Here is a 23,888-nt window from a genome sequence, read left to right on the forward strand (position 1 = left end):
GCTTGTTACAGAGAAAATCAGTTTATGACACTTCAGTAAAGGGTTGATTAAAACTCAGCTGCAGAAATATTTATTGTTCCCTTTATCCAGAGGCAAGAGTCTCTGTCAGAGTCTTGCTCTGTCAAGGATGGCCAGGAGATTGTCAAAGTTGGCCCTGAGAGTCTGATACCAAGGAAGGTTTCCAGTTCTTCACCCTATGCTGACACAGTGCAACTCTGCCATCCAAGGAAAGCTTTTTCTTTGTCCCTTTTTATTCCTCTAGAAAACAATAAAAATAGAACTGAATCCCAAATAAACTCCAGGAATACAAACCCCTGCTCATTTAGGTGTTTGTCTACAGAGGAGAAAGGACTGAAATAGCTACTTCTGGTTAAACGTCTTACCAGGAAATACGTGCTGGGGGAGACACTGGATTTCAAAGGAAGAAGGCTTCTCAAAGAACAAAAAAGGGTCACCTACATGAGGATGCAGGTAACTGGCATGGGAGGGGAAGGAAGGGAGAGGAAAGCAAGGGAAGGGTAAACAGGAGTTTTACTGCTACCTTTCTTGAATGTTCTTTTTGTCAAGTATCACTGATGCATTATTTTAAAACCAAATATTTTTGTCATGTACAAGTTACTGCAGCATCATTGGGAAAACCATGTCCACAGCTCTGGCTACAAGTTTTGGTATATCTAGGATTGTCTCTGGGTTTTTTTCTCTTTCTCTTCCTGTGCTTTATACTCAGCAGATTTTGATTATGATGTCCTCCTTGTACTAAGAAGCTGTTGTGGAGTGTAATGTGTATAATGACACCACTTTCATTGTAATGCAGAATGCATAGCTTCAAGTGTTTGCAACACTTTAGCCAGTTCCTTTCAAATTGAAAACAGAGACATTCTGAATACAACCTGCTAGGTCCAGCCACCAATCTTGTGGCTGACATCTCTACAAACAGCTCACCGTTCACCAAAGTTGAGGAAACTTCCAACAAACAGCAACACTCTTCAGTGCCTCAAGTTTTAAAACTAATGTACAAATGGTGATTTCTTTCATAAATCGCATTAAAGCAAAAGGTTGGTTTTCCTAGGGAGAGAAGCATGGCCATTTTTCACAAATCGAAAGCATCTGGTCCAAACAGAGCAGTGCATTTAATATATCACTATTTTATTCATGTCATTGGTAAACAGAAAAATATCCTTGGCAATGTCAGTATTTTTTCTCCTCTTTTGCCCTTTAAAAAATGCTTATAAATTAAGCTTCCCCCTGCATCTGTGAGCTCAAAGTGAAGGGCAGAGACCCTATAAAGCAATATGAGGCACAGTTTTCACACCCAAACCTCACCAGGGACAGGTTGTACAGGAGATGCACTCTGAATACCATTTTTCCAGAGTCACAGAGCCTGTCCAGTGGAAGAATAGTTAGGAACTCTCCCAATCTCACATTTCCATTTTCCTCCCCCCTCCCTCAGTGGAGGACTGTCCGTGGAGGAGGGAAATCTCCCACCAGAGGCTGAGAGCCCTGAGCTCCCTCAGCACAAACCGGTCTGCGATTCTATGCTAATGCAAATTAATGGATGAGGCAACCTCAGTAAGAAATTAAGTAAGAACCTCAGTAAGAAACTAAGCACAGTGTTTTCAGGTTCTCTTTTCCGTTCATTGTCATTCAATACCTTGGGGGTGCTCTGGAAGAAAATATAAATCATTTGCAGTAAATTTCACCAGTATTCAGAATTGATGAGGTTCTACATTGGTGATAGAGGCAGATCAGGTAAACAAGGCAACCTAGATTGCTGAATAAACTAGTGTCTTTGAGCACCAAATGTTAAGTGATATTCCAAACATGATGCAATGCATCTTGGACCAAAAAAAAAAAAAAAAACCAAACCTCATTTTAGACTCACAAGATGTGGATCCCTTGGCCTGGCCTGCACTGACCCTAAAAATGCACTTAATGCCTGTATTATATGCCATTGCAAAGCTCCCTGTCCAGTGCTTTGGCTATGAGGAATAGTAAATTTAAAAGCAGAGAAATACTAAAGCGGGAAGTGAATTGCGTCTGAATAGCACCACTGAGAACATTCTTTCAGTCACTTCAGAAAAGATGTAGAAAAACTGTGAAAAGAATCCAGAAAACTATTACGAGTCATTCAGAATTATAGAACATTCCATTCTGTGGTAAGAAATAAGATAATTCAGTTTGTTCAGTTTCTTAAAAAAAGGGTAAGGGCAAATTTATGATTTCTTGTAGAGCTCTACCTGTTGAAAAGAAGGAAGCTTTGCTGGTAGCAGATGGCTCTCTAATGCAGCATAACAATCAGAACCTGAAAACCCCAATCTTCACAAACACTGATTAGAAATAAAGGACATTTCTTTAACAGTGTCACTAATTAACTAATTGAACAAATTATAAAAGGATGTGGTAGGCTTTTGAACACCACAGAGTATTCATCTGTTCATTGCAGAAATTACTAACGAATATAGCCCCACACAACTCTGAGGTTAGACAATCAGAGCACTTCCATAAATAGATGAATCTCTTGCCTCCTCTTGTTGCAAAAGAGTAATTTCTCATTGTGTCATTGTGTATCCTTTAGTGGATTAATACAGGCTTTAGGAGACACAACATAAATGCATTGCTTTTGAGGTTGGGCATTGGTTTGGTTTTGGTTTGGTTTTTATTTCAATGTCATTTAAGTCTGAAGACCCTTTGAAAATAAAATATGCTTTAGCTTAATATTTTAGGAGAAATCAAACCCAAGGATTTGTTCAGGGAGGGTTGTGCCTTTCTGAAAGGAAAATAAACATATTGGATAGAGAATAATCAACTGCTAGAAGATGAAGTTGTTTACCTGGTCAGGTGAGAAAGGAGCTGTATCTCCCTAGGCATACAAATGCCCCTGCTCACAGTAGCTGGTGCACAGAGAAGGCAACTGCACAGAGGAAAAAATGTGTGACTTGAGCACATTCAAGTCACTTGACTAGTGCTGCAGAAAAGTTTAAGTTCCTCAGAGTACTGATGATGAAGTTTTCCTAAATTACAGCCTTTGGGAAGGTTGGTGTTGCAGCCCTGTGGTCCATTAAGGTGCCTGAACACACAAATAAACTTTGAAGGTGTCAGTCTTTTAAAGTTAGCTGTCTAGTAACTGAGAACTTGTCCTCCCACCCCTCTGCTCTGCAGCCCCCCTCCTCTTGTTACCAGGAACATGTTGTAAGACAAATCGCTGTAGAGAGCCTATCTTTTAATCAGGCTCTGAACTCTTTGTATAACCGTGTGTTTGCTGGATTTGATTTTAGTTTGCATTTTCTTTTCCCTCCATAAAATACTCCAGGGATATCAGGTACCCAGCCTTCAATGGGTTGGTTGGTACTTGATGTCACTGGTCTCAGTGCTATTCACTGTGAATAATGTTTGGTCCTTTTTTATTTTAATTGCTGGAATGGCTGTGGATATAAGTTGCTCAACACAAAAGGGTGACAAATAATGATGAAAGATACTAGAGTGCTCTCATGTGTAGCTTGGACCAGAAGGAGAAAAGAGATTATTGCAGCTGAACTGGTCACATGGAATTTGCTGGACCTGCCTGCTCCCACCCCCTCCAGCCGCTCTCCGGGAATAGTGCTCTTACAAGCTCAGAAAGACAGAGTTGGAAAAAAAATTTAAAAAAAATAAAAAATCAATCCCTTTAACAATGACCTTTAGAAATTTCAAGGACATAACGCTGCCTTTGTGAAGTGTAAACAGATGCACTGTCAAATAGTTAAAGAACAGAATTGCTCCTGGATCTGTCATTTACCTCCTCATGAACTGGAGCTCCAAGCTGTAAAGAGCCAGGAGGAAACCACAGCAGCATGATTATATAGTTAAAGAGACAAATACTTATGTTCATCTTCTCAGCGATTGATATTTCTATTATATTTTTAATTAACATTTTAATCCTTTAAAATCATTTTAATCCTTGGGAAGCATGTTACAGAGTGAAATCGTTGCTATGAAAAGTGTCAAACAGATAATAGCTAAAATTAATGGTTTTGTGATATATCAAGTTTTCAAATTGTTCTTTTATTAAAAGAGCCTGACATTTTTCATTACAGCGAGCAGGGCTTTCTGAATAAAAAGTGAGCGTGTACCCCAGATTACAGTACATTTAACTATTTGCACGATAAAGTCCTTATCCCAGTTTTCCTTCTGTTTGAAACAGTTGCCAATAGACGATAAATATCTTTTGTGGTGGCAGAGCAGAGCACAAACCAAGGTGCCACAGTCTCCTCCTCCTGCTCCTTGTCTTAGCCAGAGCTCTTTGTAGCCCCAAAGCCCTTTGTGAGGATGGGACTCGCTGGGGTTTTGGTGTGTGTGCCAATCAGCTGATAGTCGTTGCACGCCCATATCAGGGGCTGCTCTCTCTCCTTCTTGGCTCAGAGTGTCATTGGCAATTTTCTCATTTAAATGGTTAGAGGCAACCTCTGAAAGGCTGTAACTCATAATAGGATAAATAACTGTGTGCATAATTGTGAAAACACTTCAGTAAATGGATACGAGCTGCCGTGGACCTCATCTTTAGACCTTTCAAAACACACACGCACACACAATTCCTTCTTTCACAGTTAAGCTCTTCCTTTCTGACATCTCTCAATGTAGCACACAGAGAAGCTGGCACGCATAAACTGTAAATACCCTACTTACTGGGAGCCATCAGTAACTATATGTACAGACTGTGACCCATAGGAAACAGGATCATTGCCTCAAAAATGAAATAATAAAGCAATTCCTCTAAGGACTAGCCTTTTCTTAAAATCTCCTTGGTATTTGGTCTTTAATGCATCATCTTGTCAAACAACATGCTAGTCCTGTGGTAAGCAGAGTCTTCGTTCTGTGGAAGTTTTACAACCTTTTACTTGGATGGGGTTACTCCGCAGGTTTTCGTCTTTATGCTTTTTCTTCTTGAAATGAAGAGTAAAACATTTCCTGGGGTAGTAAAAGAATGCTGAAAATGAGAGAATGAATGATCTCGTTAAAGACTGTTGATTGCCATCAGATGTGCTACCGGGTATGTGTGGGATAATACAGGGCCTTTTGAAGAGATCCGCCTTTTGTGCTGGGGAGGCATGTGTAATCAGCAGAATGTAATGAAACCACAAGTAATAAGCTGCCCGATATTTAATGTCCGGGGTCACCAATTAAAGCAATGTATGAGACTTTACAATGAAATGTTTCCCCACCCCTCCCTACCTCTGTTTGGGTGTCCAAAGCTCAATTAGGCACTCAAGCAAGCTGGTAAGAGTTCGGAGGTAACAGAAACTTTCATAAATACTTTAAAGCATTGGGCTGATACTCCTGGACATGTGTTTTATTATCCATCTCTGCTACTAAGTTGCTGATTGCCCCCAGACACAATAGTTCCTTCTCTCTCCTTCCCAAAAGGAGAATAAATAGCATTTTGGTTCCCTGGAACACTTCTGTGACTTGTCACAAGCAGCCAATGTGATGCAGAGGTGCTCAGGCTGTGCGTTCATGCTCACCTCAGTGCCCAGGCGACCCAGGGGCTGCAGGGGCTGCTGCACAAAAGGGTGAAGGCAGCAAGCCGAGCACAAAACCTGCCCTCTTGGAGGGTACATGAACATGGAACTGGAAGGGCAAACAGACAGTTTAACAGCTGATATCTGTCACCATTTCAAATGAAAGTCTGTCATATAACCTAATCACATTCCCGTAAAACTGGCACTAGATCCTTCTCAGGGAGTTGCAACACACCCAGAACCTCCAGTCAAACTTAGCCCATTTTAGCCCTAACAGGGATCCATGTACCACATCGGTCCTTATGTTCATGCTGCCCCAGTTATGTCAACCTCCAGCCAGGTTTCTGATGATGTCAAAGTTGTTGGGTTTGACCTCAGGAGCCATATCCCAGCAGCAGAGGTATCCTTACCACCAGTGGTGCCACAGGAGCCTGATGACTGGAAGCACCACCAAGCCCCAGATTAAACTGGGGAGCCAGGATGGGGGGGCAGACAGAAGGTCACTTTCCCTGCAGGCTCCTTGATTCTGGATTTAGTACCCCCTACCCTTTCAAGGTCAATGCAGTGACCTTGAGGGCAGGCTACAAGGTCTGTTTATTTTCCCAGGCTGTCTCTTGGAGTGGGAGTGAGAATGGCAGGGAGAAGGAAGCATCCTCGGTGGGAGGAGGCGGGGGCTACTTCTGCTTGTGGCCTTACACAGCTTGCACCCCAGTGTGCAAACTAATTAAAACACTGCCTGTATTAAATATTAAACACTTATACATTGAAACCAGGCCACAAAATAAAAAGTGGGATAAGTCCAACACTGCTAATAGTAAAACACTTTTTTACCTAGACAGAAATGATTCCAAAATCAAAATGAGGAAATAATGATGTGTCTGCTTAAAAAAAAAATTAAAAAAGGATCTTTTTTTTTCCCTCCCAAAACTTGTGTGTAAGATGTAAATCCTGATCTGCACTAATTTAATTTCACTTTTAGAAACAATAGTGCAAATTCCCCTTAATCCACAATGTCTGACTTAACGTGGTGGGCGGGGGGGAAGGAAGGGAATTTCTTGATTCCCAGCAAGGATCTTTCTCGCAGCCTTACCCTTTATTCCTCTGTACAGTGAAAAAAAAAAAAAAAAAAAAAAGCGAGGGGTTGGAGCAATAGGGGAAAAAAAAAAAGAGAAAGCAAAGCAGAAAAAGAAAAAAAGAGAAAGAAGCCGCCTCCTTTGTGTCCTTATCTCTCCCGATGCGTGTTACATGTTGCAGCAAAGGGCAGGGGCGCTGAAGCCGAGCCCAGAAATCCGACTGGATTTGACGACGCCCCCAGTAAACAGCGTGGCACAAAAGTCCATTGTGCTATGAGATAACTGCGGGGCTGAATGGGGGAGGCTGTCACGGGGGGGGGGGGATTGTTGGGCCAGTCACCATCGGATCACAGTCGAGGCCTGAATTCCTTTATGGTTCATCAGGGCCTGTTGGTACCACAGAAAGTGTCATGATCCTTTTTTTCAGTGGGGCCAGATGGTGTCCTTTTTTGAGGCCTTCCTAATGCCCGGTTTTCCACATGTAAAACTCCTGGGAAAATGACCTAACTCACAGCTGCTTAGTGAGGCTTGAGCAGGTCTTTAGAAAGACTTCTGTCAGGAACAAGGCGGCCGTACCACTCTGGGGGAGCAGGGGAGGCCGCCGCCACAAACCTACCCCTCACCACATATATTTAAGAGGAAATAAAAGCCCTCCTCGGCAGCCGCAGCAGCAGCAGCCTCAGCAGCCCGCACGGGCCGCGGCCGGCTGCAAAGGTAACATCGCCAAGCAGCTCGCTGCCAGGAGGGGCTGTGGTGCCGGCCGACGCCGCTTTCCCTTCCCCGGCGAGCAGATGGCCTGAATAAAAACATAGAATGTGGTCCAGAAGGGTCGGGAGAGGACAAAAAGTGAGAGGTTCCCCAGACCGCGGCCAGCCGCTTAGGGAGAGGGGAGGGACAGCCGCTGAAAGGGGTGAGGGAAAGTGGAAACTTTTGATGTCGGCAGGGTCGTGTTCGCTCGCACGCTGAATGATTCCCCGAGGAGCAGCGGTGCTGCAGGTGTGATGCTTGTAAAGCCCAAAGCCTTTTATATCAGCAAAATAATGCCTGCCTGGAGGAGCGCTCCCAAGGCTGCAAGGGGTGCGAGGCTGGAAAGCTTCCATGGTGGTGCTTATTTTCCCCAATCAAGGCATTAGCTATAATTATCTTGATAACTTTTAGCCGCAGCCATTGACCTTTTAGCCTCCACCGTACATCACTGCATCAGGATGTTTTCACTCGCCTGGCTTTGCTGGGGTCTTTTTGTTGTAGGTTTCTGAAAGTGTCTGTATCCATCCTTTGCAGCTGCACCACTTTGTTTCCAGAACTACATTTGTGCAGTCTGCCAGTGTATCTGCAGCTATTTCAAGAACTGCTACACCTATCCTACAAGTTCTCCCATGGTCTTTTTTGGAATCCTGCACATAAATAAGCTCCATAAAAATATTAAAAGTAAACTCTATTTTACTTGTTCTATAACTGCTTTAATCCCAGTGTTAAGTACATTTCCCCTCCTATGTTGTAAAGTTTAAAGTGAATATAGAAAGATCCAATAGCTTTCTTTCCTGGACATGTCAATCTGAAGATTAAATAAATCTGGCTAAAAAGTAGCTATAATTTTCAGGGGAAATTTGGGCAGGAGGGAAGGCCCTCATAAATGTATAATGTTTTTTCAATTAAAAAACTGAAAGTCAAAACTGAAGAACTGTGCTAAAACTCTTTCAGTGCTGATACTTTAAAAATCAAATTTAGTTTCAAATATTTAATTTCGGGGGGAAAAAATAGTGCAAAAATGTGCTTATGCCAAGACTCATCAGACTTGCAGAGAACATTTCTATGAATGTTATTCTTTTTTGGTTAAGATCTTTTTTTTTGTTTGTTTGTTTTGTTTCTTTGTTCAAGCAGAATCCCAATCTTCATCTCTTGATTTTTCACTCAGACCTGAGTGCAATAGAAATACACCATTTGATCTCAGGTAGGTATTGTCCAAAGCTTGCTTTCTGCACTTGTTAAGAATACAAGTTAACTTTGTTACAGAATGCAAGTTGAGGGCATGAAAAGATGATACAAAAGAAAACAAGTAATTTTTCAATCTCAAGGTCTCAGCTAAAGAAATAAAATATGGAAGAGGCATAAAGATGCTCCTAATTGCTCACAAAGAGCCATTTTTTTGTGCTGTCTGGGTTTAAAACTTAAACAAAAACAACCCAAAAGTGTTTGGCCATCATCGTTCTGGAGCATCTGCCTTTGACCCAAAAACTACTGACATCCATGAGTTTCATTTCTCTTTGGTAACTTGCAGATTATTGATTTTATCGTTTGCCTGACATTTCACAGTGCATTGCCTCACTTACAGAAATGTTCAGCATTTAGGCTGTGATGTGAACTGTCATAAAGTGAGGTAACATTCCATAAAATCCTAAGGGGAAAAACACTTTGATGAGATGCAGTCCAACTTGGAAGGTCTATGTTTTTTCTCCAGCCATTCTAGGCTCAGTCACCCTGAAAAAGCACATTTCAGAAGGGACAAGATAATTTTAAACAAGGACTGCTGTTCAAAAGGAAGAAGGAAAAGGATGAAATCCCTTCTCGTGACATGAACAAGAGTCCTTATCAGTGTGTAACGTAAAAAGGAGTAGAATTCACAAGTATTTGCTGTGCTCCAGTTTCAGCAGAGCAATGAAGTTCAGGAGAAAAAGCTTGTGTTCATTCCCCTTCTTGTTTTAAAATGTATCACTTGGCCTGAATGCCCCCAGGAAATCAGGCAAAGACATCCAGCACTTACTTAGGATCCGTGTCTTGCAACAGAAGGAGCCCGAGAAAGAGAGCCAGCCCTTCTCCTGCTGGGTCAGTCACATGCAGTCAGGCTTTTGCATAGAACTAGCCTTCTGTCTCCTTCCTTTCAGGGACAGAGTAACATTTTGTAGTGACACAAAGAAATTCTTCCCTCTCTTGATCATAAAGACTCACAGCGTTAGATCTTTTTTATCAACTGCTCTTTTCTTATAGGATGTGATATATTTTATTTACACATGAATTGATCAGTTTGTCCAGCAAACTTGGAAATCTCAGTGGTTCACAAAAATATAAACAATGCTACTTGCAGTCATTGCTGAAACTTGAAGAAAACAGTTATTGTGATGCTCTGCCTAACTCTCCATAATCTATGTCCTATCCATTACACATTAGTATTATTTGGAGCTCAGATGGGGCGTAATTAGTTAGATTTTGTGGGTGACATATCAGAGAAACAAGCTACAATGAAATTATAACCACAGATGAAAACACAGTATTTGGCCACATTCTTTTTCTTTTGGAAAAAGGAATAGGGAAAAGGGAAACGGGATCTTTTGGGAAAAGATCCCTGTAAATGCCTGGCTTTTCATTGCCTTTGAAAAGTTGTTGTTGCTTCATTGCCTTTGAAAGTGCAGTTTTTGAGAGCCTGCAGACACACTGTAGTAAGCTTTCAAAATCTTTCATCTGTACCTACAGGTGTGCATACGATACCAAGATGCATTTCCTTCCAGACTCTGCTGTCATTCCTTGTACTTCCCATATGGTCCTGTTAGTACAATGCAGCTTACCAACAACTGCACAGCTTGTAATGTAGTAGAAACCACAACAAAGACAAATGACAGGGAGATTTTCTGGCTTCATGATTTTTCTTCCTAGTGCAATCAGAATCTCATAATTTCTCTTGGTCTGATAACTGAGAAGCACCAAATGAAATTACTAGACAGAATTATAAGACAGACAAAACTGCTCCTTCACACACAGGGTACTCAGGCTCCTTGTAGCATGTAACTCCTCTCTAGAAGATGATGTGGAAGCCAAATGGGCTCAAAAAGCAACTATGTAAAGTCCAGAAAGAAAAGTTGAATGGATACCACACCTGTGTCAGGAAATTCCTAAATTATAGATAGCTGAAAGTGAAGAGAATCTGTCATGGGAACAGTCACTGCGTGCTGTCCTCCTCATAATCTGTTCCTAAGCAGTTATTACTAGACACTGTCAGGGACAGGAGCAGAAGGACCTTTGGTCTGACTCAGTACAGCTGTTCTCTTGTTCCTCTGTTCTTATTTTATTCCAGCAACAAAGTCTATTTTTATTCTTCTCCCTAGAACTGTGTCCAGCACACTGGGAAGGATTTTACTAGGAGTACAGACTGCTGTGACCCCATTCATGATACGCAGAGGGACACATCTTTCTTCTGCACAGGGAAGCTCTGTAAGGAACATTCTCTCTCTTCCCCAGCTCAGGATGCTGAAACATGTTACAACCAAGAGGTGATATACTCATGGGCCTCAATGACTGTCTAGTAGGCATCAGAGCAACATCAATGTTATAATATGTGGTCATTTGACACCTATGTAAAAAGTAAGGATGGCTCCTCACCAGAGTGTGAAATCTGTTATCAGATTTCTTATATAGAGAGCTTCAAAAAATTCATGTATTTAATCCATAGGAATGATGCCTCTTAAAATAATGCCAGTGTGTAGGATTCCTTTCCTTTCTGCTGACATGGATATCATAAATGTGTGATGTGTTGTGGAAAATGCAAAATAGCTAACCTTCACACAGTGAGTCCTCCCTTATTCTAAGCAAAGGACCAGCTCAAATTCTGTTTCAGCTTTATTTCCCATCTCTCATTAATGGCAAAAGCCCGTGCCAGTACGTCCATTATATTCAGTTTTATTCTCGAAGAGAATGGTTATAGGATGGGATGTTGACTTCCTCACTAGCAACTTCACAAGGTACTCAAAAAGCATATTGGCAGTATGCTTCTGGTGTGTGCTGGCATTAGATTAGCTCCAGAAGGACTCTATCTAAATTTGTTGTTCTCCAGGACTGAAAATGGGGATTTAACCTCCATGTTGTGGGTCAGTTTGTGTTAGGACTGAGCAGGAATTCCTGCCCATTGCACCGAGTGCCATGCCTTGTGCCTGGGCAGAGAAATTGGAACAAGCAGGGAGGCACCACAGTGAAGGCTGGGAGCAGAAACAGCTGAGGCAGAAGAGTTGCATGCTAAGCTGATCTTCATTAGGACTAAGGCATTAGGTGGGCAGCATGATTTCCATGTAGCCCCAGGTCTGACCTGAGACCAAGTCCAGAGCAGTCCTTGCAGCCCCTGACAAGTAGAGGCGCAAATCACATTTCCTTAGTGTCTGCATGAGTGGCACCATGTGCCCAGGCCACAGGTCCCTCCCTGCCATCAGCAGGCCTGCTTAGCATAGATGGATCGTGGCAGCACTGCAGCCTTCAGTCTAGTGCCAGATTGAATTTATAAGAAATGTAACACAAACTTTGGGAACCAGTGAAGAGTGGTCCCTGGTCTCTGCACTAAGTAATACAGTCACGAAACACATGCACCCTCCAAATCCCAGCCTTACTCCAAACATGCTGATTATTGTCCTAAACCGAAACCTCAGCACTGGCTGCCTCCAAACTTTGCAGAAGCCTGGCAGCAAACCAATGTACTCGGTCTCTCTGATAACTTGACAAGCTCCCATATCCAAACAACCAAATTTAGTAAAGCCCAGATTTCCATGTGAACACTGCCCTTCTGCTGGGTAAATCCAGCCTTCTCTTCCAGAAAAAATTACATAATGCTGATATAAATTAGTAATGATGACTATATGACTGTCAAATCAGCAAACTGCACTGATGTTCAACTAGCACCAGCATCAAATCAAGCCTATAGATGCCTTTGATCATTGATCTCACTCTATACAGTAGAGGTTATGGCACCCCAGCAAAGACTCCTGGCATGGCATTCTGCAGCAAATAAATACCCCCTTTTCATTGCTAACCTGCCTTCATGGTACCTCACCCAGGCAGAGAGCTCCCATCTGGCTTTATAAGAATAAGCAGATTGATTTGGTATTTCATAACATACTTACATGTTGCTCACATCGTTCTGTTGAGCTAAATTGATCTTTTTTCTTCTCATTTCCTGGGTAGATTGCATTTGGTCTATGAGTAAACACAGTGTAGCTGCCCCCTTTTCCCAGGCTTTCTAATGAGAATGTGCTGTCTGATCAGGTGCATGCACTCTGCTGTCATTTGCAGCCTGACCTGCAGGTCAGAGGTGATTTGAGCAGGCTCAGGGATGCATACAAATCACATCCTCTTGTCTGTCTGTTTTGTTGACTGGTTCTCCTCAGGGTCATGGCTATCTTAAGTAGCAGCCTGAAGGATAAAGTGCGCCCTGTCTGAGCTGTAAAACTTTGACTTTGGACCAATTGCATCTGACATACAGCAGCATGAGGGTTGGTTTAGCCTTTGGATTCAGAACAAATCACTGGCTATCAATAGCTGATAGTGACATGCAGTTTACTGAATGTCCCCTTTTCTCTGGCAGCTGTATACTCTTTGGGAGAAACGGATGGGTTTTTAAGTTTCTAAGGTCATGTTTTAAATATGACACTGCACACACTCCATTAGAAAGTAAGTGTAGCAAATAAATAAATAGCTAGAAAATATTATGCTGTTTTGTGAGCTTGCTTTTGGGCTTCCAGGTGTGCACGCTATGGGCAGTGGGGGATAGATGTAAAATGGTATAGCACGGGCCTATCATAAACCAAAACATTTTTAGGATTATCTTACTTACTTTTAGGCTTATCACCTATTACAAACTTTTCACAAATGATACTGAGGAACAGCCATGCAGAATAAAGCACTCTGTGTCCTGAAGACCGATGCACCGCAGGGAGCTTTTTTAACTACATAACTACACCGACAAGGGAGTCAATACCCTGAGTTACCCTGAGTTATGGGCACCAGAGCAACATGCCCTACTCACACCTCCCTGTTCTGCACCACCCACCAGCTGCAAATCCACCATCACCATGAAAGCACTTGCCAGAGCAGCAAACACCCTCTCATGCTGAACCTAACCAAGGCGGGAGGTTTTAAGACCATCAAGCAGTCATCAAAAAGTTAGGCTTTCAGCTGGCATCAGCCAGGGCCAGATTCAAAGCAGTGACCTGGAAGCAAGTGGCTCCATATCACCCGCATGGGTTGCCTGGCCCCCTAACACTTCACTTATTAAAAGGTGACTCTACAACTATGTCAGTGCCCTTGTGCCTCTGCAGCATCATGCTTAAAATTCAGCCTGCCTTATAGCTGTGTAAGTGGATTTTATCAAAAGGATCACTTTTCTATAGGCCAAAATACTTCAGTGGCTCTTATTTATTGCATCTCTCTTTAGAGTTACATTACTTCTGTCAACTGTTTTATCTGTTTCATTTTCTCAGCTCTTCTGTCACAGCACTGCTTCCAAATTTTTGCCAAGTCTGTGCTGCAGGATTATACTGAGGGGCAATACTGAGGGGCACTTTGTGTTCTCATTGCATTGTGGCTTGTTAGAAAAAAAAGAAGGTTTATTATAATTATTATTATCAAAGGAGCATAAGTGCCACTATAAAACTAGAAGAGCTGAGGTGCCATTTCCAGAAACTATCATGTTACATTTCTCAGTTCATCCAATTACAGAGGTTATCCAGGATTTAGAAAGTTTTCCCAGATTACATGTGTAGGGCCCAGAGTATTGTAAAGAATACAATAAAGCTTTTTATTTTGGCAAGCTTTTTCCACCAAAATGGATATGTTTGTGTGTGTGTGTGTGTGTGTGTGTTCAATAAACAGCTTAATTATTTCATTACTTCTTTTTTTTTCCCCACAAAGGGTTCTCCCCTCTCATAATAGAAAATTTAAACAATTACATTAAAAATTAAGCATTTCCAGTTTCCAGACAAGTGTATTTGTGTTTTGGATAAAAAAGTGTGAAAGACAACCGTCTGCAAAAGATAATCACCTTTTCAGACTAGTTGTGAACAAGTTGTATCTAGTACTGTCTGAAACTATCATTAAATAATAAGCTATTATTTGTTTATGAAAACTGGTGAAGTCACATTTGACAGGTCTCATCATATCTGAAGACTAGTCCCAAGATCTTTCAGGTCTTATTGAAATAAAAAAAGTTCTCAACATGATGCAAAATTTCAGCCTTAAAGATATCACACCTGTGAATTGTGATGTTACAGGATGAAGAATTGATGGCAGTATAATAGAATATGTTCCTTTCCCAGCAAAATCCAACAGAGGATTGTAATAGTTCACCAGGGGAAGTAGGGTTAAAAACCTCTGACCCCTGATATCACATAAACATCGCCAAAAAACATAAGCCCCTTGATTGACAGTGAAATGCATGACTACCTCAAGTCTGGTCTGAAATTTTGCTGATAATTACTGGGTTGAATGTTATGAGAAATGGGCAAAGGGGGTATCAGCCACGTGAGTGTACATACTCAGAGACCTGAGCATCTCTAATAAGAATTGATGTAGTGTGTCATTTGTAATCTAATCAGTAGCATTACATCTTGATAGTAAAAGGACAATCATGAACATTTTCACAGCAAAGTAAGATTAACAGACACACACCCCCAAATCTCTGCTGCTGTAATGTTCCATTTGTGACAGGAGCTGATAAATGGAAGAAACTGTGAGTTTAAGCTGACATGCAGCCCTGAGCTGGTTCCAGGGTGTGTAGGCATTTTGTTGCATACAGCACTTAGTGCCAGCCACTGACCTGAGGCATTTTTGTGAGCACAGGCAGAACAGTGCCAGCCCTGATCCAAATTTTGGCTCCTGCTCTTTTCCACTGGCTACTATAGTCCAAAGTCCAGGTCTAGATCCAGAACTGAACCTTTCACAGCCAGCTCCACTCCAAGCAGATTCTTTTTATTCTCATTTGTTTATGAGTTTGGGAGCCACCTCCTTTCTCTTCATGGTCGAAGCTTCTCTGATGCATTCAGTAGCCCAGCACACAATGACCATGGCCTGCCTGACATGCAAGAGGAACTCCATGGGTATCTGTAAGAGAAGATCTGCCCTAAAGCAGATGCCTAGGAGTTAGTCATCTCAACTTCAGCTCCTCAATTTAGACTTTCACTGTAATGGAGGAAAATAGGCCCCTCTAGAGGCAATTCGAGCAGTGTAGCTGTCTTAAAAGCCTAAGATGAATGGATCTCTGAAAATGTCTTTTTTTTTTCTTTCTGTCTACAGTGAAGAAAGACCATAGTGGTTAGGACATCTTATGTTTAAGACTTCTGAAATGAGGTGAACTTAATCCCACGCTTACTCTGTCCAGGAAACCCAGTCTGCAAAGGAGGCTGTCAGACACGAACTCACACAACATCTGTGTCAACATCTTTTTAATCAAAACTTTCAGATTTCTCACTAGCTGTGTCTGAATAATTTTTTTCCCCTTTTTTTTTCTTTTCTATTTTTAACAATGCTCAGTTGTGAGAGCTGAAAGAATTAGCAGTAAATTTACTCATGGGAAAAAACACGTTATGACAATGAAGCAAAGGTCTCTAGTGTCTGCAGTCCCGCAGTGAATATGCATGTTCAGATGTGCATATTAATTGTCATTTATACAAGTGGTAAGAGGAAGGGAACAAATGGTGCATGGGCATCTGTTTTCAAATGCTTACCCAAGGTGCTGACTCACATCCATAGGTCACCTGAAAGTAAAATTAGTCCCTTAGGATCCAGGCCAAATCTTCTGGGAAAACATCGCATCTCGATAGTCTTTGGAACAACTCTTAGCAACTCTGCTTTTTGAACCAATTTCACCATTTTATTGTTCACAAATGTGAAATTACCGCATACTTATACTGTTTTCAGAGCCTTCAATTTAGTTATGCATCTTCCCACTGTTCCATTACGTTTTTAGCCTATTTCTTCCCATCCACCAAAACAAAAAAGGTGTTTCATATTGTAGTTTTATCTTCTAGATCAATTGGTATCAATCTCATGGTACAATCTGCATTTTTTAAGGTTTATTGTTGTATCTATTACTTCAAAACTTCCCTGTATGTAGCTCAGTAGTGATTAAACAGCTGTGTTAATAAAGCCAAAACACCAAATGCAAGGCAAAAAAAAAAAAAAAGAAAATAGAATTATAACTTGCCCAAATAACAAAGCAATAAATCTCTGAGAAATGTTAAATTGTGATATAAAACAACATGAAGATAAGCTAATGTTTTCCATTATTTTCTGTAGGCTGTTTTCATGAAGATTTTCTCCTGCACCTTCATCTTTTGGGGTAATAGCACTGCAAAATCCATATATAATTCACAAAGTGAGAAGCATTAACTGTTTTCACACATCTTTTGGTTAAAACCTCTGCTGTAACCAGTGAGGCCTTTGACTTCCTCAAAGAGGTTTAACACTGTAACTTAATATCAGTTTCCATCAGGGTGTATTTTGGGACTGGTCATTTAACAATTGCTCTCCAGGAGAATTACTTATTTCTTGTTTTATTTGTGTGAGGAGCTCTCCAGCGTGACAGGTCCATGAGAAAGTGAACCCAGCAGAGGAGCAGGTGGTCTGCTGCTCCTATGTTATTGCTATTATGTTGCCTTTGTTAAATTACTTCATAAACCCAAGTTTCCTCATTGGTGTTTGTTAAATTTGCCTACCTCCACTCTTTGAGTACAGATAATCAGTCAAACCTTAATTGGGGTATATTTAGATCAAAGTATGCAGCCAGCGTTTGCTCCCAGTACCTGGGTTGCAAATGATAGTCGCATGAGTGGCTTGCTCTATTGGACATGCTTTTTGTTTAACCATGATCATTGCTGGCAGGCGGCTTTTTGTGCAAGTGAAAAGCCCTTTAGAATTCCTCTAATTCTGACAAAGAAACTGTCTTCGGCAGGAGAAATTGAGTATTGCCTTCTTGCATCTGAATAGTCTTTCAGCTCTATATTCACAGCAATATACTTAATATCTGCAGACAAGAAACAGAAGGTTTGAACCCATGTATTATTTGGTCCATTTTGAGCTTCTAGAAACTCTTGCAAGCATGTCTTTTTACTGCTTAAGGAGATACATGTAAGTTTTTTTAGTATAGGCATGGATTTTTTTCTCTTGAGTATTGCAAAAACACTTTGCAGCAAAAGTCACATAGGTTATCTTTTTTTTTTTTGTCTTATTTAAGAGGGAATAAATCAAAGCAAGTCTTGGGTAGGGGTGACTGATATATTGACTTTGCACTGCTCCACTGAAAAGGGTAGGAAATGTTTATGGAAAGATTTCAATTTTTTACTTTATTTCCAATCTAATTGCTAGTTTAATCAGTTGTTTTCAGATAGGTTAAATTAGCTTCATTTATTATCTTTCATATCTTTACCAGAATGCTTCTGTTCTCATGCTTCCATTTTCTTTGGCAACACTTTTTACACTGCCTTTTATATATCCATATCATGGTAACACCTAAAGACCCCAGCTGAAGTTAGTGTCCTGGTATGCTGAAAGCCATGGAGAATAAAAGGCGGCCCATTCCCTGAAGAGTTTACAGTTTAATCAAGGCAGCAAGACACACATTGTACTAAATTGTGAACCCACCAACAAGAGCAAAACACCTACAATTAGCTTTTGGCACAAATAACGCTTGGGCTTCAGTCAAGCAGAGACATACACAGGAGCTAAATTTTAAGGCATGGTGAGCAGCCCCATTTAGTTCAAAGAGACAAGGCCGTATGCAAAGCTGATGATAAATCTTCCAGGGCAGAAGGTTAGGTTGTGTGACCAGGCCATTGGCCGGTTGAGAGGAAAAGCTGTCGTTAGGGACAGAAAGTTGACCTGCTCTTTGGATTTCTCTACATTTGAATGCTTAGTTAACAAAGCACAGATTTAGTATGTTTAAAGAGTCAATGCAGAGAAAATACTGTAAAGTAGCTCTGTTTTCCACAAAATTCCTCGCAGAGCTTATTCTAAAGGAACTTTGCAAAGAGTAAAGGCCACTTTTGAAGCAACATAAAGGGCACTTTTGTCAGTGAAATAACTTGCTGGACTTTTTCCCCCCAGATTTGTATAGAGCACTGGTTCACATCAGGGTCTGAAAAAAAATTAGTTTTGATTGTATATACATACATACAAAAGGGTAAACAGTCTGAATAAAGCCTTTTGTACTGGATTAGTGTCTTAGCTCTTTAACCCAAGCTGCAGGTTTGAGATGTCTTTGTTCAGTTAGGTTTTTGGGGCTGACCAAACCGGGTGTGTTTGAGTTTCATTCCTCACCCTTTTGAGGTCTGTAGGACTGATTCCTTGCATTCAATGCCAGCAGTACTGTAAGTGCCCAATGCTTTATTCTCTAAGCTATTCATCCTTTCAACCTTTGGCTTTTTTTCCTTAATCCATCTACCTTACTAAGTTTTCAACTCAAGTAAAACGTTAAACATGTGCTTCAAGCAAGAGCAACACAGAAATAACAGAGTACGTGCTAAGAATTTCTGGCCATCTAGTCTATTTTTTCTTTGTGTGTGTGTGTTTATAAATCTATATATATGTGTATGTATGTGCATAGGGGCATACGATTGCACCATAAAGGATGAATCTACCATGAAGCAGAAGTCATGCAAAGCACATATTCCAAATGATATTATACAGAGAGAAGCAAAATAAACATATTTTAGCAACTTTTCTCTAATATCAAAAACAAGTAATTGCTCTACATCCTGAATATTTTTATGGAGAATTCAAATGCTTAATGCTGCTTGTCTGAAGCCTTGATGACTTTTTTTTTTGGCTGCAGGGGACAAGAGGCTTACACACATGCCACCACTTCAAAGATTTGCCTTCTATTAATTTTTTACTTAAGCTTCAGAGTGTTAAATTGTTCAATTTAAGCCGTGAATACATTTTATAAGATCATCCTAGCCCACCATCTTTCCCAAAATAGAGAAGTTCAGGATATTTGGCAGTTTCACCTCCTCACCAACTCCATGCAAAATATATATGAATAATCTCTTTGAACCTCAGCAGCTTGCGATATAGAGAGCCACAAGTTCAAGCCTTAGTCTTTCCTTAACGATAGAAATAGACTGTTCTAAAAATGAGTGCTGAATTTGATGATTTAGATTAAAAAAAAATGCACATCATAAATAGAAATGTGTTGTAACTTTTCCAGTTGGAAATTAAAAATAATAGGCTATTTTCCATTTCCTTGTGGGGCTTTCATGAGCTGAATCAATATAATGAAATGTTCTAGTCAGCAAAATAAATCAAGAGCCTTTTACTGTTTTTATCATGAGAGATCCCCAGTGGGGTGAGGGAGGAGAACAGAAGAGATCGCATGACATTATGCAACTATCCTACATCAGAGTGCAAGTCCAGCTGCTGCTGCTGAGCTGGATGCCATCTCTGCTCAGCTGAAGCTGGAGAGAGATGGAAACATACACTTGCCAAGAATGGAGCGCACTGTCCATAATCTGTCACAATTATAAAGAAAAAAAGGAGATACACTGATTTCCTAAGCTGTCATCATGCCTTGGACACCCTCTGCTTGTGCATTCCTGTGGATGAGAACCTGCCTGATCCTATTCCCTCAAAGTAAAAAGATTCTGTGAGAACTGTGTCAGCCTGAAATGCAGAACTGAGGTATTGCTACACCTGATTGTGTGCTTCAAGTGGGACCCACAGTGGGGCTACTGGACCAGTGTGCTCCCCACATGGTGACACTGCTCCCCTGAGACTCAGTTACTGCATGCCCACAAATGCTGCTTAGCCAGCAGAGATGGACACACATCACCAGAAAGCCACCCTGTCCACCAGTATTGCATCATGTTGCATTATGTGGGAGATTTCTGTATTTGTGTTTTCAGAGAGAAGTCCTACTATTTCAGATTAAGTGCCTTTGCTATCTGGTAAAACAGCACATGAGTAGCTCTTAAAGAGCACAGTCACAAACACAATGCAGGGTCATGTTCTTGCTAGCTCCACAGTAAAAGTTCCCATTTCATAGGGCATTTCATGCTGCTGTTAGTGAGATTTTCATCTGAAGCCAAAGGGATTCCAGTGTCAAAAATATAGCTGTCCTATTTCATCCGAGCATCCCTCTGCTCTCTTCAGCCAGCTCTACTTCCAAAGCAGGATCAGACATCCTGGAGGAAAGATCACAAGGATCACAGCCACAGACAGGTCACTGCAAACATATGGATACTCATGCTCTGAACCAAAGTATTAAGGAGGAATATGCTAGGGCTATGGAAGCTGCTGCCCAGTTTCTTTCTATGAACAATTTCATTTTGTGCTTTTAGACCTGTCCAACTGGCAGGGACTGTGGGACAAGAGTGCTTCAGATCTAGAGTCACTGGCAGTAGACTTTGGACTTGCGGAGGCTCGTGCCCACTTTGCTAGAGGTATGGATAACGTCATCCTGGAACAGAAACAGCACAGTGCTCCATAGTGCAGGCAGGTGCTTAGCTAGACTACCTGGAAGCTTGCCACTCTTGACTGCTGTCTCAGAGCAGACCATTTCAAAGTTGTTGTAATGGAGATATGTGCTGCTATCAAGAAAGTGCTATTACTCTTGCTAATAAGAGTAGGTGATATATAGAAAGCTATCAATGAGCTTAGACTCTTGGATTCCCAAAGGCTAATGCTACCCAAGTAAATTAAACAACTCAAATGAAAATTCTCTGGCACTGAAGCTTGATTGTCTGAACCATTAACTTACTAGAAAGGTGCTTGGCACAGTTTTGACCCAGCCCAGCTAGCACTCTCCCAAGCAATTCCTGGACATGCTACAGAAGTTAGGTCAGTCTAGAGACCATTCCCATTAAGCAGTCTGTGTATATGTGGATTCAAGCTGTTCCAGGCCAGCTGGCCAGAAAGCAGTCCTGGGCATGTTTAATGCACCCATACATGCATAGCCAAAGTGTACTCAGGTTATTAATACATATATTCTGTGTCCTGGCCACCAGACTTTGGACTCTGTGAGCAGGTTAAGGTGTATTTTCATCACACTGCAAGGCTCACCATAGAAGACCCACCAATACTAAGGTGTTTCAGTAGTCTGGCAATCATTTAAGATACTAGGAAAACACCTAGTGTCAAGTCAGACCAAAGAGCCACCTGTTTGAGTAGCCTCTGCCCAGCAGTGGCCAGAAGGAGATTACTTGGGAGCAGTATAAAAGCATTATAAATGTCCTGTCATACTCTCCTGGTTATTAGCAATCTGCAGTTTAGGTATTGATACCTTGTGATCTTTCATTCTTGAGAAATACTGCTTTGTCTACTGCACTGATAAAAATGCCTTCTTCCCCATATTTATGGGCAAAGGAAATACTGGCATTCATCTAGCTATTCTGGAGGAGCCAAGTTGAATTCTGGTCCCCAGGCTTTCCTGGTAGCTCTTTCTGCATGTTCTGAGCACTAACAGAGTGGCAGTGTAACGTGCATTAGGAAGATAGGTAGATGGAGGAGGGATGTTTAGCCTGCAGGCTACTAAAAAATATGTGCTCCCCCTGATAGTTGCTGTGTGGTGTTTTGCACACTAGTTGAAAGGATGAAGGGAAAGCTGGTCACCTCCTACTCATTTTCCCACTTGACAGCTTGTTCAGCTGAATGTTGTACAGAGCAATGAAGTGGGCTTCTAGGAAAGAGTAAGGAACATTTTTTTCCTCTTAGTTTTGAATAAATAGGCACATGTGGTTAATGAGTAAGGTAGTGGTCATTTTGTGGTGAGGAACTCTTCCTGTGCATCACATGGGGCTCCTGCAAGACTGTATATGAGATCTACGTTAGCCCATATTTGGATTTTATGGCAATGAGCCCGGATGTTTTAATGAGTTACTCAAGAAACATGCTGTGGGTATAAATCCAATGTCAATTAATGTTGTTTTAACTATTGACAGCAGGGAGAAATAGTGAGCACTGGATGTCAATACAGTAAGCTAAAATCTTTTAAAAACCTAAAAATAAATGATGTGCAGATAAGTCTGTGCTTCAGGATGACACAAAACAATGCAGGTGGGAAGCTAATGGATGTTCTTTGCTTAGAGGACAGCAAAAGTGCTTGCATTCATTTGGAACATCCTAAAAGTCCCCCTTGCTGCCTGGTTGCAGGAATAGGGTGAGATGTGTCCCCAAAATATGGCAGTGTGACAGGCTGGAAACTGCATTAGACCCAAAGGCTGAGGGACACTTCTTGCCCTCCCCAAAAACCACAATGCTCTCAGTCATCCTTACAAGCCCTCTTTAACTCTTCTCTGTCCTTTTCTATCCCATTTACTCTTCTTTAGAAGATGTTGTATTCCTCCATCATTTCACCTTTCTCTTAAGACACATGTGAGAGTTGCCCAAACACATCCTATCTTCACTGGGTTCATTTTCCCTCTGATGCAAACCAGAAACTGTGAACACTCTAGTCTATGGTCACTGCTCTGTGCCAGCAGCTGCACTAAAATCCAAGCAGCGGTGCCCCTGAATTTTAACCTGGTCATGCAAACAATAATAAAATTGTGATTTTTATTTTTTTCCATACATGTGGGAATGCTCATTCTTCTCACGTGTCAGTGAGCTTGGCCATGATAAACTGTAACAGGAATGTCAAAAGAGCCCCCATTTTGGTAGACCCTCTGAGCTATAAGAAAGAAATGTACACAGAAAGGGAAAGAGCACCCATGGCAAATTTTGAGGGTGGAAAAAAAATACTGGTTCTAATAATGCTGGTAGGGACTTAGCTAACTAAAGAGAAGCAGCAGAGACAGGCCAGTAATTGTATGTGTGTTTCTGCAAGCTGATCTTCTTTCAAAGGGTGCTACAGAGTAGCATCTCCCCCAGAGAAGAGTTCTGCAGAGAGACACAGCAAGGAACGAAGAAAACTGCTTCTTGCTGCTGCTTGTGTGGTGCCTCATCTCTGTTGCAGCAACAGGAGTCAGCTGCATGCCAGATTAGGGCACACTCTCTAATTTGTGTTTTCCCTTTTTAAAAAGCACAGGTCACCATAAAATGCAGTGTACAATAACCTGCACTCTACAGCAGCCCAAAGGGTAGGGCCTCAAAATCTCTCTGGAAACCTCTGCACTGTAAGACTCAGCCCGTTTAGCTCGCTGTGTCACATACCAGTGCAAGGATGAGGCACTGATGAAACTGAGAAGCAGGAAAATGGTTCTAAACTTTTTATCTGATGCTGCAGACTAAGTGGCTGTCCTTCAAACCATCTGCCTTGTGACACATGCGGTATTCCTAGCTGCCCACTGTTACTTTTGTTAGTGCCAAGCTCACTGGGCAGAGGTGAGAGCATAATAGCTACCATAAGAGTACAGAGTAGAAAATGCCAAATTGCGTATGCATTTGCATTGCATATTGCAGTGCGATTTGTCTTTTTATCTGAACATTTCCTTTTTACCCTGGAAGATCTAGCATAGAATTAAGCAAATATATTTTCTCACTGCTTTTACTTTTATTTCTGCCCTTTCTGGAAGAAGAAATGATTGCTTCTACTACTGCATTTACAAGCCTTCTGCCAACCAGTCCAAGGTGTGGTTTGGGG

This window comes from Melopsittacus undulatus, chromosome 3 (genome assembly GCF_012275295.1).
Source record: "Melopsittacus undulatus isolate bMelUnd1 chromosome 3, bMelUnd1.mat.Z, whole genome shotgun sequence".
NCBI classification, from domain to species: domain Eukaryota; kingdom Metazoa; phylum Chordata; class Aves; order Psittaciformes; family Psittaculidae; genus Melopsittacus; species Melopsittacus undulatus.